This window comes from Chrysemys picta, chromosome 1, assembly GCF_011386835.1.
Source record: "Chrysemys picta bellii isolate R12L10 chromosome 1, ASM1138683v2, whole genome shotgun sequence".
NCBI lineage: Eukaryota > Metazoa > Chordata > Testudines > Emydidae > Chrysemys > Chrysemys picta.
The window spans coordinates 243,613,415-243,622,589 of NC_088791.1; positions in this window are offsets into that span (position 1 = coordinate 243,613,415).

Genomic DNA, 9,175 nt, shown 5'->3' on the forward strand with positions numbered 1-9,175 from the left:
GAAACTGGTTGGGACTCCTTGGACTCCTCTGTAGGGGGCTGAGAGAGCCAATGGAAGCAAACAGGAGGCCCCAGATCTATGCGGTGGTGTCCAGCCCAAAGTGGAAGGTCCCTGGGTAAATCAAAAAGGAGAGCTGCTGATTGCTGGCCAGGCTGCAATCAGATCTTCCTTAGGAATCTCACTGCCAGGCTGGGAAGTCAAGGAGCGTTTGCTCCATGGTATAAAATGGTTGCCTGGTTTGCACCTGGGAAAAAAGCTGAAGCAGGAGCAGTTTTGTGGTGGCTGAGAGCCCTTACCGTTGTTAGGGGACTGTGCTAATGCACAGCCACTGGTCTCCTGCTAAACCTAATGCTGTGGGTGGGAAGGGCATAGCTAAGGCAGAATGAAGACATTGCTGAACAGCAGTTGCATCAGAGCACTGACCTAACCCTTGGATCACTGTTCAGAGTGGGAGATGAAGTATGAGCATTTGCTTGCTCCTTACAAGGCCACTCTTGGAGACAGGTAGCATGTCAGTGCTAGAGAGGGGAGGCAGCAGTCAAGCTAGGCAAATAATGGCTGTTTCAGTTCTCTGGCCATTCTGAAAAATTGGAAAAAAAGGTTTCATTTCAGGTCAAACTGAAAATGATCTTTTTTTGAATTAAAGTTTTTGGCAAATTGAAAAAGGTTTTGAGTTGGGTCAAAATGAAATGTTTCAATTCAGCCGAACTTGAAACATTTTGTTTTGATTTTGACACCAGCAAAGGAAAACTAGATTCACAAAAGAGGAGGAACCACCATCTCCTCTACAAGTTTTAGCCTAGTGGCTATGGCATTCTCCTGGGATGTGGGAGACTAAGGTTCAGTTTCTCCCCATCACCTGATGTGGCAAATGGATTTCAACTTGAATCTTCCACATTGCAGGAGAGTGCTCTCACCACTAGGGGATTGGCTCAGCTCTGCTGCTGGGCCACTGTGTATAACTAATTAACTAGTTATTAGAGCAGGACTTGAATTTGGGTCTGCTACATTCTAGGTGAGCAGCTTAGCCACTGTGCTCTAGAGTCACTTGTATGTGTTCTCTCCCCCACTGACATCAGTTGTTGGCCACAGTGGCAATTCACAGTCATTCATAGACAATGATGAGCCATTGGGCCAGGGCAAAAGCAGTAGGGTGGGCAGGATACTTGTTTGAGTTGTAGAAGACCCAAGTTCAAGACTCTGCTCTGCAGAGGGTGGAAATTGAATGCAGGTCTCCCATATGTCAGGTGAGTCCCCTAACCTGTCAGCTCAAGATTAAACTGCAGGTGGCTTCTCCTCAGGCCATTTTGTGCATCTAGTTTTCCTTTTAACAAAAGCAAAACAAAATGTTTCATTTTAACATTACAGAAACATTTTGAATTTTTCAGTTTGGGGTAAATTATCTGGTGAACTCCACACAAATTCACAGATCATTTCAGTTGATGTGAAACTGCATTTTCTGGCAAAAAAACTACTTGTCCAAAAAAAAATTCACCTAGCTCTAGGCAGCAATGATTTTTTTGGCGGGAGATGGGGGTCAAGAGCAAAGGTCAGCTCTTGAGTGGAACGGGGGGAAAATCCAGAGCAAACACGTCAGAGTTCCCCATCACCTCAGTCCTGAAGGAGATCACAGCAGGGAATGCATCTGCTACTTCTTGTTTTTTAACCATTTTACCTCATCTCCTGGGGTTATGGGTCAGAGGCACTGATTCAGCTCCTCAGGCGTAGGAGTCCCTCAGGGACAAGTCAACACAGAGAATTTAGGGCCAAATTAAAGGGGCAAAAAGGAAAAGAAAACTGGGGATAAAAAGTTGCCAATTACCCTGCCAAGGAAGGTCTTGCTACCCACAGGAGCGATGGAGGCAGAATGACCTGGCCGGTTCTTCACCAGGCAGGCCTTGGCCTCATGCCAGTGAGACACAGGTGCGGTTCTGCACACAGAGCTGAAAGCCATGGCTTGGAGGTGAGGATCAGTCTCTGAAAAAAATTAGCACTAACTGGTATCTTTGTTGGAAGGCCGGGTAGGCCTGGATAAGTATGGAAGTGTGTTGTACTTTCATTCCTAGAGGTGATTCCTCCAGTGCAGGGATAGGTACTAAGGCATGGTGGCCAGGCCGTTTGAGAAAGCTGGCCCTGCTCTTGCCCATGTTGTGCCAATTCTGTGGATAAGTAGAGCTCTTTGTTCTTCAGGGGCTGGCATCTAGGTGAAACACCAACAGACCCCAGTCGTCGGTGGGCAGGATCGAATCTGGGATCTCTGGAACTAAATACATGAGCTCTACTACATGAGCTAAAAGCCACATGGCTGTAAGCGAAGACTATAGAGCAGACTCCTTAATCTCTCTCTCTCAAAGTGGTCTTGGTGCCACTAGATGGGACAGAACACCACACCCAGGAGAAGTGGGTTGCATAGGCACCTAAATTCACTCACAGAGCGAGAGAGAGAGAGAAGTGTGCTTGAGCCCTACCCTATGCTCTGTGGTGTAATAAAAAGGACCCAAACACCACTCACTTCAGTGGGAGCAGGATTGCAGCTAAAAGTTCTTCAGGTATTTGCCTTCATCAAATTAGAAGACTGAGGATAGAAAATAATTTTATCAGGCTAGCCTGTTAGTTCATCCCAGGGTTCTTATGGCTCATCTACATGAACACTTAGTTCATGATGAGCTGGGGTCTAAAGCTACCCCAAATTAGTCTGCCACACACTTACTGTCCATGTGGGCCCTGTGGCCACACACTAACCGGGCCACAGTGCACATCTGGATCTACCATGCTTTGAAATGGGAGCAGATCAACGCACACTAGGGAACGTCTCGTGTGTGAGCAGCAGGGTCCACATAAGCAATCTGTGCACAGCCAGCTACTACAGGGTAGATTTGCACCCTAACTTGCAGCAAACTACCTGTTTGAATAACAAGCCCTTAGTCACGCTCCCACGCAGCCTGTGCACTTGCTACTTAGTCATAGTGCACAAATGTGGGCGTCAAAGGGCTACAAACGAACCGCAATTCCTCATCCCCTCAGCTGAATCATTCCCCTAACAACCACAACATCAAACAGCAATGTGGAAAAGCCCAGGGCCCTGCCAAATAGTCCAGCGCATCTCCGAGCTCTCTTCAGCGCCTTTGAACAGCACTGCGCTTCACTGTTACAACAGCGTGGGGGGTGCCATCCCATGCTGACTGACAGTGCAGGCCACGTACCTTGTGGAGACTTTGTTCTGCACGGCGCACTTTGAAATATTTGGTAGGATTTCCAGTCATGGAATGGCCACATGGTTTGCCTAGTCTAAATGCTCAGGGCGAGCAGAACCACCTGGGCAACATCTATAGCAGTTTCCTGGTTCCAGGAGCACAGCCTGACTCCGGCCACTCCTTAGAACATGGTGACACTGGCAGATAGACTGCTACAGCCAGTGCCAAACCAAATAAATGATTTGTTCTAGCAAGGAAGTCAAGAGATGACATCGTTTGGGGAAGGCATTGTCCTCACAGCCCAGCCTTTCATATCTGGGCACCTTTCCAAGTGGGTACAGATGTATTGCCAATTACTTTGCAAAAACCCCAAGAAAACAGTCTACCACTTGTTGTTACTACTGAGTAGCACCATCCCCCTTTAGCAAGTCTATGAAGGCAGGGCACTGATACTAAATGCTTGAATTGAGACAGACCAAAAGGGAAAGGCCGTGATTATTAGCAAAGCTCAGGATGTGTTGGTCAGCAGTAGCCAAAGAAGGTGCCTCAGCGTGGGCAGAGCCCGCAATAGCCACCCTTTTTTGAGTCAGATACATTCAGTTACTCCTGCCAGCTAACTTTGCCTGGCTGCAGGGTTGTTTAATTGCAGTGTAGACGTTTGGGCTCAGGCTGGGGGGGGGCAGGGCTCTAGGACCCTGTGAGGGACCCAGAGCTCAGGCCACAGCCTGAGCCCAAATGTCTACATCATAATTAAACAGCCCGGCAGCCAGAGCCCCTGTGAGTCCCAGTCAGCTGTCACAGGCCAGCCGCGGGTGTCTAATAGCAGTATAGACATTGCTATGCCTGGCTATGGGCTGAGCACACCTTGGCTGCTCTGAGGTGCCTCGAAGATATTAACCATGTCCAGGTCCTGGACTGAGTCTCTAGGTACTGGGTCTTTTGCCCAGTAGGCTGATTCCTGCTCAGTCTTGTGACCAGGCTGGTGTTCCCTGAGTGGAGCACTGAGCAGGTCTCCATCTGCTCTGCCTGACCTAGTCTTGGAACAGGCAGAGCGAGTGGTGTGCGCATCAGAATGCCATTCTGCAGACCAGGATGGTCCATGCCTGTTCCTCTTGTCCCCAGAGTCTTGGCACCCACCTAGAAAGGGAAGGAAGTCAATAACCCAGGGATGGGAGCCCTCTCTCATCTGGGATCCATAGAAAGTGGGAGAGAAGACTCTCTTACTGTACAGTCCCACTCCTCAGACTGAGGGGCAGAGAGAGAGAGAGAGAGAGAGAAAGAGACAGTACCCACTACATCACAGCGTGAGGACGAGAAGAACCATCCCCCCAACCTTGACCCAGGGCCCCTAGCACCCTCTCACCTGATGCAAGCTAGCCAGTTGGAAGTGCGCAAGGATTTAGGATGGGTGAGTGCAGTGTGGCTGAGGGGCAAATGAGAGCTATGGCAAGTGATTGGGGTGAGCTATGGGGGTGAGTGATTTGTGTAAGATGGACCTTTGGCTTTGAAAGAAATTAGTGGATTTGTGCAAGGGGGAAAAAGGGAGTTTGGGGAAGCTTGAAGGGTGTAGCTAAGGACAGAGATTAAAGGATTAGTGAGCAAGGGAAGGCAGGAGGGAAGATGTGAATGTTAATGATGATAGTATAGATTGGGATGAACCGATTGGAAGACAACAAAGAAGAGACTCCTACTACAGAGAAAAAAGGAAGGGGAACAAAGAGACTGGGGAGAGTGAGCAAGACCAAGAGAGGGATGAGCACTGAAAATGGAGGAGGCCATGGCATTCAATGGAAGGAAAGAAACTAGAGTGACAGGAGAACTAGTAAATGTCCCTTTTCAAACATCTAGTCAGACGTTGAGTGCCAAAAAGGCATTGTCAGAGGATACAGAAATGGTGCACGGTAAATATAAGTTAGACACAGTACTGGAATATGAAGGGAGCCAGAGGGAAATTTTTTTGACCGCAATGGAGTCCATCCTCCTTTCTGGCTATTGCTACCCCATCTCTGACAGGGAAGACTGGCTTGCTAGTGATTTTAAAATGCTCATGTTCTTGAGGGAGGCTACTCTTCAGACAGTCTGTTAGCCTCACTCAAAATGTTATCCAATATCCTCTGAGCTGTTCAAAAGATTGGTATGTTACAAATGGCAGTAATCAACAAGTGTCTCTCTCACCTACACTGGTTTTTTTTAGAAGAAAACTGGATAAAATTTGCATTTCCCATCTTCACAAGCAGTTGTCAAGCCCAATTCCACTTTCACTGCATCTTACATGTGTTTTATGTGACTGTGACGTGATGGTTTTGAAATGTAACTCATGTAATCATGCACCATTTAACAAATTGCCTATAGATCTTTGCACTTCAACCCTGGGCTAACGTAATGGACAGTTGTACATAGTTTGTGGTTACGGCAAGGGACTAGGAATCAAAATTCTTGGGTTGTATTCCCAACTTTGTCCTACATTCTTTATGTGACCCTGGGCAAGTAACTTAGCCTCTTATCTTCATTTTCCCTCCCCATATAAAATGGATCATACCTAGCATGCCGGGAGCTATGAAGCTTAATTAGTGTTTGTGAAGAGCTTTGAGCACGTTTGATGAGAGGTGCTATAGAAGTTGTTGCTCTTTAACAGTTTGCAAGGGTCTACTGTTGTGAAAGATAGACCATGTACTTAAAATAGGGAACAGGGCTGGAACCAGTAATAGAAAACACATCTATATAAGTACTATAATTACATGTCCCCCAATGACCTTGGTTCTCTGTGACTGCATATGCGGCAGCTAAATCAACTCTGTAATGAAAATTACAACTTGTTGAAAAATAGACATTTTAGTAATACATGTTAATGCAAATATAATGTATTAGTGGCCAGGAAAATGGTGTTTTTCTAATCAACCTGCACATCATTACCAGTGGAAATTCTCAGCTGTGAGGTGGAACAACTAAAAAGTTGTTCTTTAAAAAATAGAAAATTGAGTGGTAGTTTTAAGGAGTATGGCGAACGAAAATACTTATGGGATTAATAAATCAAAATACATGTATGGGTTTTTCTTTAAATAGCAAATATAAAGAGGAACAAGCCCGTGCACTTAACCTATCATCTCCCAGCTAGACCTCCAGAGGCAGGTTCTGGCCATAATGTTTTTTTCTCTGCCCTAAATTCCACTTTTCATCATAGGGAGAACAATAAGCGCAAGAGAAAGATGAAGAAAAGTAGAACAGGAGGACTTGTGGCACCTTAGAGACTAACAAATTTATTAGAGCATAAGCTTTCGTGGACTACAGCCCAGAAGTGGGCTGTAGTCCACGAAAGCTTATGCTCTAATAAATTTGTTAGTCTCTAAGGTGCCACAAGTACTCCTGTTCTTCTTTTTGCGGATACAGACTAACACGGCTGCTACTCTGAAACCTTTCATGAAGAAAAGTGAGGTCCACTACTTAGCAGGGAAAGAGAGCTAATAATGGATGACATCAAGAAGGCTTAGGCGTTTAATGCCTATTTTGCTTCAGTCGTCACTAAAAGATTAATTGTGACCAGACACTCAACACAATTACCATTAACAACAAGGCGGGAGGAATACAAGCTAAAATAGGGAAAGAACAGGTTAAAGAATATTGAGATAAGTTAGCTGTATTAAGTCAGCAGGGCCTGATGAAATTCATCTTAGGCTACTTAAGGAACTAGCTCAAGCTATCTTGTAAACAAAGTGATTATCTTTGAGAACTCATGGAGGATGAGTGAGATCCCAGAGGCCTGGAGAAAGGCAAATAAAGTACCTATCTTCAAAAGAGAACAAAGGGGACTTGGGAAATTATAGACCAGTCAGCCTAACTTTAATACCTGGTACAATACTGGAACAAATTATTTAACAATCAATTTGTAAGCACCTAGAGAACAATAGGCTAATAAGTAATAGCCAACATCAATTAGTCAAAAACAAATCATGCCAAACCAACCTAATTTCCTTCTTTGACGAAGTTATTGGCCTAATGAATGGGGAAAGCAGTAGATGTGACGTATCTTGATTTTAGTAAAACTTTTGACCCAGTCCCACATGACATTCTCATAAACAAATTGAGGAAATGCAGTCTAGATGAAATTACGACGAAGTGGGTGCATAACTTGTTGAAAGACCATGTTCAAAGAGTAATTATCAATGGTTTGCTGTCAAACTGGGAGGGTGTATCTAGTGGGCTCTTGCGGGGTCAGGCCTGAGTCTGGTACTATTCAGCAAAAACGACAAGGTGTCCTTGTGGCACCTTAGAGATTAACAAATTTATTTGGGCATAAGCTTTTGTGGGCTATAACCCACTTCATCAGATGCATGGAGTGAAAAAAAAGTAGACAGGTATAAATATACAGCACATGAAAAGACGGGAGTTGCCTTACCAAGTGGAGGGATCAGTGCTAATGAAGCCAGTTCAGTCATGGTGGATGTGGCCCATTCCCAACTGTTGACAAGGAGGTGTGAATATCAACAGAGGGAAAATTATTTTTGTAGTGACCCAGCCACTCCCAGTCTTTATTCAGACCTAATTTGATGGTGTCAAGTTTGCAAATTAATTCCAGTTCTGCAGTTTCTCGTTGGTCTGTTTTTGAAGTTTTTTTGTTGAAGATCCCTCACTCTCACAGACCTTGGAAGACAGGCCAGTCCTCGCTTCCCAACCTGAAGCAAATACTCACCAGCAACTACACACCACACAACAGAAACACTAACCCAGGAACCAATCCCTGCAAAAAAACCTGTTGCCAACTCGGTCCACATATCTATTCAAGGGACACCATCATAGGACCTAATCACATCAGCCACAACATCAGAAGCTCATTCACCTGCACATCTACCAATGTGATATATGGCATCATGTACCAGCAATGCCCCTCTGCCATGTACATTGGCCAAACCGGACAGTCTCTACACAAAAGAATAAATGGACACAAATCAGACATCAAGAATTGTAACATTCAAAAACCAGAAGGAAAACACTTCAACCTCTCTGGACACTCAATAACAAACTTAAAAGTGGCCATTCTTCAATTGGTCTGTATAACAGGAGGGGGCTTGCTTTGTAAGATGGAGAGCCTTGGGCTAAACCAACCTGATTACAGAATGAGCCCCACCTGAAGGAAACCAGGCAATTCCCCATAAAGAGCCAGGCTTAAAGGGTTATAAAACGTGGCTGGGAAAGAGGAGTGAGGTCTAAATAGGAAGCTCAGAGCAGTAAGGCGGGCTGGGAGAGACCCTGACTAACCAGGGAAGTGATTGGGAGACTCAGAGGGGGAATTTGAAAAGAGAGGTAGGACGTGGCCCTGGGGGAAAAATCGCAGCAAAGGAAAAGGAGCAGACCTGGGTGTTTGGTACAGGGCCATGGGATGGAACCCAGAATTGACACGGGGACTGGTTTCCTCTACCAGCCCCAAGAAAAAACTCTTGAGCCCAGCAAGGGGGCTGAGCTGAAAACAGGTTTAGAAAGAGCCCCAGAAAGGGCGGAAGGAATTATTTCTGATAAAGACATTTTTGCACTTTTAGTTTGGGACAAGTAGGGCCCCAAAATGGGTGAACAAAAGGTGGTGACTTAGCCAGAGGGCTGAGTTATCAGGCAGAGAAACCACCAGAGTGCCAGAGCAACTGTCATCAGGAGGGGCACTAGCTCAGTGAGAGCTGTGATGCCACACCTTGCCAGGAGGGGGAGCCTAGTGGTGAACAAACCCTGTTACAGTCTGAATTCAAAGGGATGAAATTCAGTAAAGACAAGTGCAAAGTACTACACTTAGGAAGGAAAAATCAAATGAAGAAATACAAAATTGGGAGTAACTCTCTAGGCAGTAGTATTGCTGAGAAGGATCCAGGGGCTCTAACTGGAGTCCTGTCTTTTTCATAGACTAATAGAATCATAGAAATGTAAGGCCGGAAGAGACTTTGAAAGGCCATCTGGTCTAGCCCCCTGCACTGAGGCAGGACCAGGTTTACCTGGCCCAT